A 9871-nucleotide genomic window follows, 5' to 3' on the forward strand; every position below is an offset into this window, starting at 1 on the left:
CCCCTCTCTGTCCTGATCTACATAAATTGCCTTTTTCAATTCTTTTCTCTTCTTTCCACTTTAGAGACACTTCCTTCTTCCACGTTCCTTCACTCTCTTCCTCCATTTTGCGTCATTCTTCGAAATTTTTCTACTCTTCTAAATACCTCTCTCTCTCTCTCTCTCTCTCTCTCTCTCTCTCTCTCTCTCTCTCTCTCTCTCTCTCTCTCTCTCTCTCTCTCTCTCTCTCTCTCTCCATCTGTCTGTCACAGTCTGTCTTTCTCTCTGTCTGTCTGCCTACCCCCTTCAAATCCTGTTTAATAGCTGTTAAGATTGGAGTTTATCAATATAGAACATATGTGTGTGTATGATGGGGTATGCAGACGAGAACATTTCCCTTGGAAAATAGGTACATACTGTAGATAACTATGTAGATAGATAAATGGAGAGAGAGAGAGAGAGAGAGAGAGAGGTGTTGCGCGCGCGCGCGCGTGTGTGTGTGTGTGTGTGTGTGTGTGTGTGTGTGTGTGTGTGTGTGTGTGTGGGTGTGGGTGTGGGTGTGGCGCGTGCGTGTGTGTGTGTGGCGCGTGCGTGTGTGTGTGTGTGTGTGTGTGTGTGTGTGTGTGTGTGTGTGTGTGTGTGTCTGTGTGTGCGTGCGTGCGTGTGTGTGTGTGTGTGTGTGTGTGTGTGTGTGTGTGTGTGTGTGTGTGTGTGTGTGTCTGTGTGTGTGTCTGTGTGTGTGTCTGTGCGTGCGTGTGTGTGTGTGTGAGACTGACCTGTTTTTTTCCCTCTCCTTCCGTTTACAGTTCAGCCTTTACCACTTTGCACACAGCCTTTCCCTTAATCGCTCACTCCACTCCATTCTCCTCGCCAGCACTCCTCTTACCATCTCTCATTACTTCCCTTTCCGTTTCCTTGCTATTACCAGCTCCCTTACTCCCCCCTCCCCTCACCTTTCCGCTTCTTCCACCTCTGCACGCATTCTCTTTCCTTTCTCTTCTCTGCCTTTCCTTTCCTGCTTGCTGTTTCTTCTTTCCTCTCCTCTCGGCTCACCTTGCAGTTGATGTTCTCTCTCTCTCTCTCTCTCTCTCTCTCTCTCCTCTACACACACACACATACTCAGTTTTACCAGTCTATTATCGCATTTGTTGCCATCTTATGTTTTTAGTTATACCTTCAATACGATGGCATTTTATATTCGTATATGCCAGTCATTGATTTAATTCATTCAAGGGGAGACCATTGTGTACCCTCAGATGCAGAGACTTCTTTATAATTTATTCTTAATACCGCCACACGATATTGCTCAGTTTAGAAGGATCGTTTTGATTACAGTATATTAATGAACACTGTATAACCCTTTATATTCGGTGGATCTCTTCTAAGCTGAACAGAATTGTCTCGAGTATCAAGAGTAAAGTGAAGTAGACATCGTGCTGAACGGATTTACTACGAATGGTTTCCCTCAGCTTAGTAAACTGTTTTTGGCGGCAGCTGCAGGGACTGAAATAATAACGTTAAGGTAGTGAAAGGGGATCAAGTTAAACCCTGGCCATGTGGGGCTGGAGTCTGGGTCACAGGATTAGTTTAGGTCTCTCTTCTCTACGTCTTTAATTGAGTTGACAGGCAGGGTCTGACCGCCGCGCCGCCTTGAGGGACCTGATGAACTCTTGTGCTGATCCTGTATGCTGCAGATAGAGATTTAGATTACTTTAGCCAAGTAAATGAAAGCACCCCATTACCAGTATTAGACGAGGAAAAAGATCATGCTTCTAATGATGATGGTGATGATGACGATGAAGATGATGATGATGGTGATGAGGAGGAGGAGGAGAAAAAGGAGGAAAGTGGATGAAGGGAAAACCAGAAATAAGGAGCCTGTTAATTTGTCCTTCCTAAGAAGTTGAGCAAATAAAGCAAACAAACATGCAGTCACTTCGAGATGCCTGCATACACTGCATTTTTAAAGGAAGCAGCAGATGGAAAGAGATTTCTGGCGGAGAAAGACAGTTCCAACTGGTATTTTGCTGCTGATTGTATTTTGTTCTTCAACCTCTAAGTACTTAAAGTTTATTTCATTTTCTCTCTCTCTCTCTCTCTCTCTCTCTCTCTCTCTCTCTCTCTCTCTCTCTGTAGCATCAGACGATTTTACTCCACTTGTAAAAGACGGCTTGTCCTCAAGGATTTAATGGAATCTACATCGAACCAATGCAGTTTGAAAAGTCCTTCTCAAGCTGAATATACTTGTCCTGTAATAGCAGGAATTAAATATAAACAGATTATCATAGTGAAGGTGTTAGTCCATTATATTATGTTAGTGATGTCATCAGAATATTTTCTCGGGCCTGGCGGAGACTTTGCCAACTGGAAGGGGTCAGACACAAACTTCTTTAACCTCTTTATTACGACGGTGCCCTCCCAACCTGAATGACATCGGGTGGAAGTATGAAGAATAAAATACAATACCGTCCTTGAGCTAATTTAATTAAACCTTATAAATTCATGGTTATTGGTTCATGCAATAGTCTTTTCCTTGACCAATTACGGTAAACGGCTTGTCTATTATCCAATTTTCTACTCCGTACTGAGGCCAAGAAGAGGCCAGTCATTCAGTATGGATGATAAATCATTCGTTATTCTCACATTCCACATTGAATGCCATAGGGTTCCTCAATTTTTGCTGTCTACAGAACAACTGTTTTCAGATTTGGATGGACTTTTTGACCTGCAGGGATTAAATACAGCTGTCACTACCAACGGGATCTATTAACCATCAGGAAAAAGAATACTTTACTGCGTAGTGTATATATATATATATATATATATATATATATATATATATATATATATATATATATATATATATATATATATAAATCCTTCCATAATCGACTTAGATATATATAAGTTCTTCCATAATCGACTTACCTGGTTCGTCAAAAAAAATCAGGTTGTCGCAGCTTTTATCACGCTGTGGTCGAGTGGTATCAGTGCCTGACTTCTATCTAAGAGGTCCAGGGTTCGATTCCCAGTCAGGAGCATACAAATATATTTGTACACATGCGTGTAATGTCTCTCTCTCTCCAATATATATATATATATATATACTGTATATTGATATCTAAAAAACCCATTTAGACTCATATTTCAGGAAGCACTTTACATTTTCGAATTGAAACCTACAATCAGCCCTCATGTAGAAGATTACAAATCCTTCCAAAGTGAAAAAGATCCGAAACATCGGTAGACTAACTCCTTCCACCGATGAGATAACCACCCACCTTCCATCACACGCTCTTGGCCGACCAGTTAAGTGGTAACAAGTGAGGCATCCGCTAAACAGTATAATGAAATCTCGATCCCCCCACCATCAGATTGGTCTGAAGACGTTCCCAAGAAGGAACGAAACGGTACCAAGGACACTATCATGTAGACAGCTACTCAGGAATCTGAGAGAGAGAGAGAGAATTCATATACGGTGTGAATTCTTATTTTTTTCTACTCCACTCCCTTACTTTTTACACAGCTTTACTCTTTTTTTTTTTTCATTCTGTCCAAATTCCATTTCTTGCATCCAGTTCACTTAACTATTCTTTCTTCCGTCCCTGCAAGCCCCCCCCCCTCTCTCTCTCTCTCTCTCTCTCTCCATACATATCAGTCAATCAGTTAACATATCTAGCCATATGTTTATCTGCCCACTGTATATGTATCTATGTCCATCTTTGTCTCTTTCTCTGTGCCTGTATATTTATCAGCACAGGTATCAGTATCTGTGTTTTTCTCTCTCTCTGTCAGTCTGTCTACCTGTCTATCTATCTTTCCGCTTTCCTCGACAAAAATAACTTCCCTTGACGTTAACCCGAAAAAAAACACGAAATAGATTACAGTTTTTCTTTCCTTCCACAGTTTCCTCTTTCCTTTCATTTATTTTCCGGTTTATTTAGTTTTTAATTTTGTTTCTCACACTTCTTTTAGCCCTTCGATGACATTTTTTATTCTTGCTACCCTCACACTTTATTTTTTTTTCCTCCAAAGAAAGAATCTGTCTTATTGAACACATTTATAACAAGTTCCATTAACCCCATCACTACCAGGGACGTCCTCAGAGCTGGATCAACTCGTCTGGTGGCAGCAAGAATGAAATATCAAAGTCCCCCCCATAGTGAAGGGTTTGAGACCAGCTTCACTAACTCCTTAATTACTTTTGCCATTTTATCTCCACCCAGACCCCTTCCACATTCTCCCATCTACATCCCGACCCCTTCCACATTCTCCCATCTACATCCCGACCCCTTCCACATTCTCCCATCTACATCCCGACCCCTTCCACATTCTCCCATCTACATCCCGACCCCTTCCACATTCTTCCATCTACATCCCGACCCCTTCCACATTCTTCCATCTACATCCCGACCCCTTCCACATTCTCCCATCTACATCCCGACCCCTTCCACATTCTCCCATCTACATCCCGACCCCTTCCACATTCTCCCATCTACATCCCGACCCCTTCCACATTCTCCCATCTACATCCCGACCCCTTCCACATTCTCCCCATCTGTCTCCATCCCGACCCCTTTCCACATTCTCCCCATCTGTCTCCACCCAGACCCCTCCACATTCCCCCCATCTGTCTCCACCCAGACCCCTCCACAATCTACCCATCTATCTCCACCCCGACCCCTTCCACATCCTCCCCATCTATCTCCACCCCAACACCTTCCACATTCCATCCCTCTATCTCCACCCCGACACCTTCCACATTCCATCCCTCTATCTCCATCCCGACACCTTCCACATTCTCTCCATCTTTTCCTCCATCCTCAGCGAAGCCTCCAAGGACCTGTTAGGCCTGGGCACACTTCACTCTCTCTCTTCTCTCCACTTCTTCTTTTCGTTCTCCGTTTTCTCTCCTCACTCCAGCATCCCTTATCCTCTTACCATCTGTTCCTACAACCTCCCCATCCTTCTCTTCTCCATCATATCTCCTTCCCATCTTCCATCTCCAACCCTCCATCGTCTTTACCCCATGTCATCCTTTCCTCCGTTCCTCCACCATTTCTTTCCCTCCCTCCATTGCTGCCTCTTTCCATCCTCCCTCCCTCCTCAGCGAAGTCCTTCAGGGCATGTTAAGCTCAGGGACTTTCTTGGCTGGAAAGAAGCTGGAATGTATTGCCTTCAGGACGAGCTTCCTTCACTACACACACACACACACACACACACAGAAAGGAAAAAAGGAAATCGAGAGACAGTAAAGCAAAGGGAAAAGGGAAGAACGATATAAGGAAGAAGTCGTACAAGAAGAGAAGAGGACGAGGTGAAATAATTGAAGAAAATATGAGAAAAAGAAGGGAGAAACCAGAACAAATTAGCTGTATAAGAGATATGAGAAGGAAATAAGAGAAAAGGGCAAAAGGAATGGAAAGCTTGGGAAAAAGTTAAATGTGTCACTTAAATGGCTTTCATCAAAATTCATCACCATATTGCTCAAACAGCCAAAAAGCGCCGAAGGGAACATCCCAACTGGGCCATCTCAGAAATTATATCTACAGTGGGCCAATACACATCGCTGGAGAGCTAGAATAACAACACTGGCAGGCCTGGTGGCTCGGACTCTTCCCACATTTTTAAGTGTTGGCCCCGTACCCTCAGCTTTTTTATTACTATATTTTTATTGTTATTATTATTATTATTATTATTATTATTATTATTATTATTACTACTACTACTACTACTACTAGTAGTAGTATTAGTAGTAGTAGTACTAATAATAGTGGTACAAGTAACATTATCATCATTATCGATATTATTATTATTATTATTATTATTATTATTATTATTATTATTATTAGTTAAAGCTGTTAATAAACCCTTTAAGTAAAAACTGGTAATCACAGGCTTACAAACTGAAGAGTAAGTGATAAGTGGGTGAGGTGGGTGATAAGTGAATAAGTAGTTTAAGAGAATGTAAGTGGAGCTAGTAGGTGGGTATATGTTAGGTGGAGTAGGTGGTAAACAGAGTAGCCAAGGTGGACTGGTAGGAAGTAAGTGTAATAGATGAGTGGGTGGATGGGTCAATAGATGGATAACTAGAAGATAAATAGACAGGTAAGGGAATGGGTGGGTAGATAGGAAGGCGGCGGAGTGCGTCAGGAATACAAGGGAAGATCATAGGTAGGTGGATGAGTAGGTTGGTGGATGGTTATTTAGGTGGATGGGTAGGTAAATACGTTGATGGATGGGTCGATTAGGAGTAGAGGTGTAGACTGATAAAGTAGGCTCATAAGTTGGTGGATAGGTGGGGAGACGTATGATGGGTTGATAGGTATTTATGTTGGTTGGTAGATTGATAGGTGGGTGAAAAGGGAGTTAGTTGGGAAAGGCAGTGAGGCAGGTAGGTAGGCACAAAGAAGGTAGGTAGGCTGGTGAGGTGTTTGAGGAGGCAGTGAGGCAGGTAGGTAGGCACAAAAAAGGTAGGTAGGTTAGTGAGGTGTTTGAGGAGGCAGTGAGGCAGGTAGGTACGCAAAAAGAAGGTAGGTAGGCTAGTGAGGTGTTTGAGGAAGCAGTGAGGCAGGTCTTATCGGACTCACACATAACATTTATACTCTGAGAGGCGAGGGTGAGGACAAGAGTGGAGGAGAATTATGGGCAAGAATTAGGAGTGTGTTTGGAAGCCTGGTACATAAGGTGAAAGGTGTAGTAGGGGTGTAAAAAATGAATAGATTGGAACACAGACAGAAAAGATTATTAACCCCTGAGAGATGTAGGTAGGGAATAAGGTGGGAAAGGAGGAATGAGGAAGGAGGTTGGTGTGTGTGTGGGGGTGGGGGTGGGGGAGGGTGTAGTTTTGAAGGTATTTGTGAGTCAGCGATAGTATGAGACTGAGATGGGTTAATATGGAACTGGTTGGTTAGCGTGAGATGTGGGATGTGTAAAGAACGGAGGGAATGAGAGAGAGGGATATGTATGTGATTGAAGAAGGGAGGGATTAGGGTAAAAGTGACTGAGGAAGGGAAGACTTAGAGTAACTCTGATTAAGGGAGGATGGGAGAGCTGCATGTAAATGGGACTGAAGGAGGGAGAAAGGAATGTACTGTACGTGTGATGGAAGAAGGGAGGGAGGGATGCTAGTGTGATTGAGGGAGGGAAGGGTGTATGTTTGAGAGAGTGTTTGTGAGTTATTGTGAGTGTTTGTTTTCTGCCGAGAGTGAGTGACAGAAGCGTTACTGTTAAATGGATCATCAACTAAACAATCCTTAGCCACAAATATCCATAGCAAACTAATTCATAATAGTCTCGTATTTAATGATGTACAAAAATCGTGCACCTAATTAAAAAGGACACCGTAAAACCCGGAAGAGCAGGTGACGTTAGCATGCACACACACACACACACACACACACACACACACACACACACACACACACACACACACACACACACACACACACACACACACACACACACAGATGGAAATAATATGATGTTAGGCAAGGCTTTGGCCTCTTCATTGGTAAAAACATTGTTGTTCCTTAACTTTCATAAATATCTCATACGCAAAATATTCCTGTAGGGGAGAGGAAAGAATGAAAATAACAAGCACAAGGTTAACGAGTCTCTCTCTCTCTCTCTCTCTCTCTCAGGTGCATAAACTCATCTAGTATTAATTGGAATAAATACTAGAGTTATTCCGACCATATGAGGGTTAGTGGTAAAAGGATGAAATCTCAGCTCCTACGACTCCGTCAAATGAAATCATCTGATGTTAGCTGGATAAATAAGCTTTTTTTTTTTTTTTCCCATATGAGGGCTTTTGTTACTGGAAATACAGGCTCCTGTGGCCCACTTGGCTGAATAAAATCGTCTGGCGTTTGTTCAGTTACAGTACTATTCATCCTTTACGCTAACCTGACCTGCATTTTCGTCCTTTTGTTTGTTTCACATAGTTCATGGGCAGAAAAAGACAGTGCTGTGGCTCTACGTCCTTTTGCATAGCACGTCTTGATGGCTAGCATCATATTCAGGTATTAATCTAGTATTTCGACTTAGCACTTAAGAGGGAGACAAGTGAGTTTTAGGCCAAGTTAGAATGAAATCAGTGCCGACTATGCGAGAATTAATATGGCGAATGGTGGGCGTAGAAGGCGAGTGGTGTGTTTTTATCAGTGCCTCTCCCTTCAGCACCGCATTACCTCACGCGCACTGCACTGAGGCACTGACGGAAAACAGATCTGAAATGCAGGTGTGGGACTGGTAATATCCTTCACTGCCACCGTCGTCGTTGTCGCTACCTGTTGCCGTCTATCGCCATCGTCATTTTCGTTGTCGATTGTCGTCATTAATATCGTCGTTGATGTCCTGGGCATCGTCATTATTATGTATCATCATCATCATATCATGTATATCATATCATAAATATCATTACCATCATCATCTGTCACATTTAAATGGAATTTTACAGAATCTGATTAAATAGGATAACACGGTACGTAAGGGGATCTGTCATAATCATCAGCATCATCATCGTCGTCGTCGTCAATGAGTTATTTTTTTTTATGTCGGGGATGGAGTAACCAGATTAGAAAAACAGACACCTCTAGTTTATCGGAACCCCCGGTGAACTGGTCCTCACTTTCACTCCCTCTCCTACCAGGCCAACAAAAGCATTAAGAATGACCATGTTGCAACATATCCGCTGAGTCTGACTTTAGGAACCTCATGGAATATACATATGCTGAGTACCGATAATAAACCTTGTTGTAATGGATGTAGTCGAATACAGGAATAAATGATTCACTACGAGAGACCCCTCCCATGATGAGTAAGATTACCTGGGTGGAGTAATAAGAAGAAGAAATCGTACCTAAGAGGTTAATGCAAATCAGTCAAGAAGTCAGCGTGCTAAAGGGGATGATGCAGAGTGATAAAGCACCGTACTTAAGAGGTTAGTGCAGTTTTTTTCTTTATGATTTTTAACAGTTCGAGTACAAGAGATCTCCTCCAAAAAATACAAGACGGTAGCAAGAAGAGAAGTTACAGGATGTAGTAAAGAGATTAATGTGGACTGTTCCTAACTCTGGGGTCTGGCCTAAGCTTTATTGTATCCTCTGGAGGTAACATATACAGAGGTTAAAAAGCGGTGGCGTAGTCGGTAATGAGGTGGCCTGCAGTCCTAACGGACCCAGGTTCAAATCCCCGCTGGGGCTGGGAACAGTTTAAGGATTTGAATTTTATTAAATCAGGCTTTACCGATCTACCAGAAGACCCTCCGACATGTAGTAAAAACACCCCCGCTAATATCAATACACCAGTCCTGTATGAGAGCCCTAGCATGTATTCAATATGGACGGTGGGTGTTAGCGCCGAAGTGGTGACATGTAGAGGTGTATGGTATGTAGGAGGACTGCTGAGCCTTGATAGCAGGCTGTGAAGCCTATGCCAAAGAGTCGGACACAAAAAAAAAATAAATAAATAAATAAATAAAATAACAGGGATAATGGAGACAGTTTCTGCTCCCTTCGCCACGAGAAGTCTCCCGAAAGCAAAGCATCCTAGTGTGACTGACAGTAATATGAATACAGTAAAATGAAGTGCTTGTACTAAGGAGGAATATGGAAAATTTTTGCAACAGGGAGTAATTCAATAAATGGTAAGCGACATCAGTAAAAATACGACTAATTGTCCCCGCAAAGAGCAAGGTTTTCGTCCTTACTAGCCTTGGTTCAACAAAAGTCACATATTTCTTTCATTCATGCTAATTTTAGGCGACTGTATTTGCTCAGGAGATATGTTTCAAAGTAGAGGTGTTAGAAACAATCTTTATGAACCTTTCGCTGTGACGTTATGCTGAATAAAATTGTCTGGCCGTAATAAAAACTAGTAAAAACAATTT

Source organism: Coenobita brevimanus, chromosome 80 (genome assembly GCF_032717465.1).
Source record: "Coenobita brevimanus isolate Jiangsu-jjx chromosome 80, ASM3271746v2, whole genome shotgun sequence".
In the NCBI taxonomy this organism is placed as follows: Eukaryota; Metazoa; Arthropoda; class Malacostraca; order Decapoda; family Coenobitidae; genus Coenobita; species Coenobita brevimanus.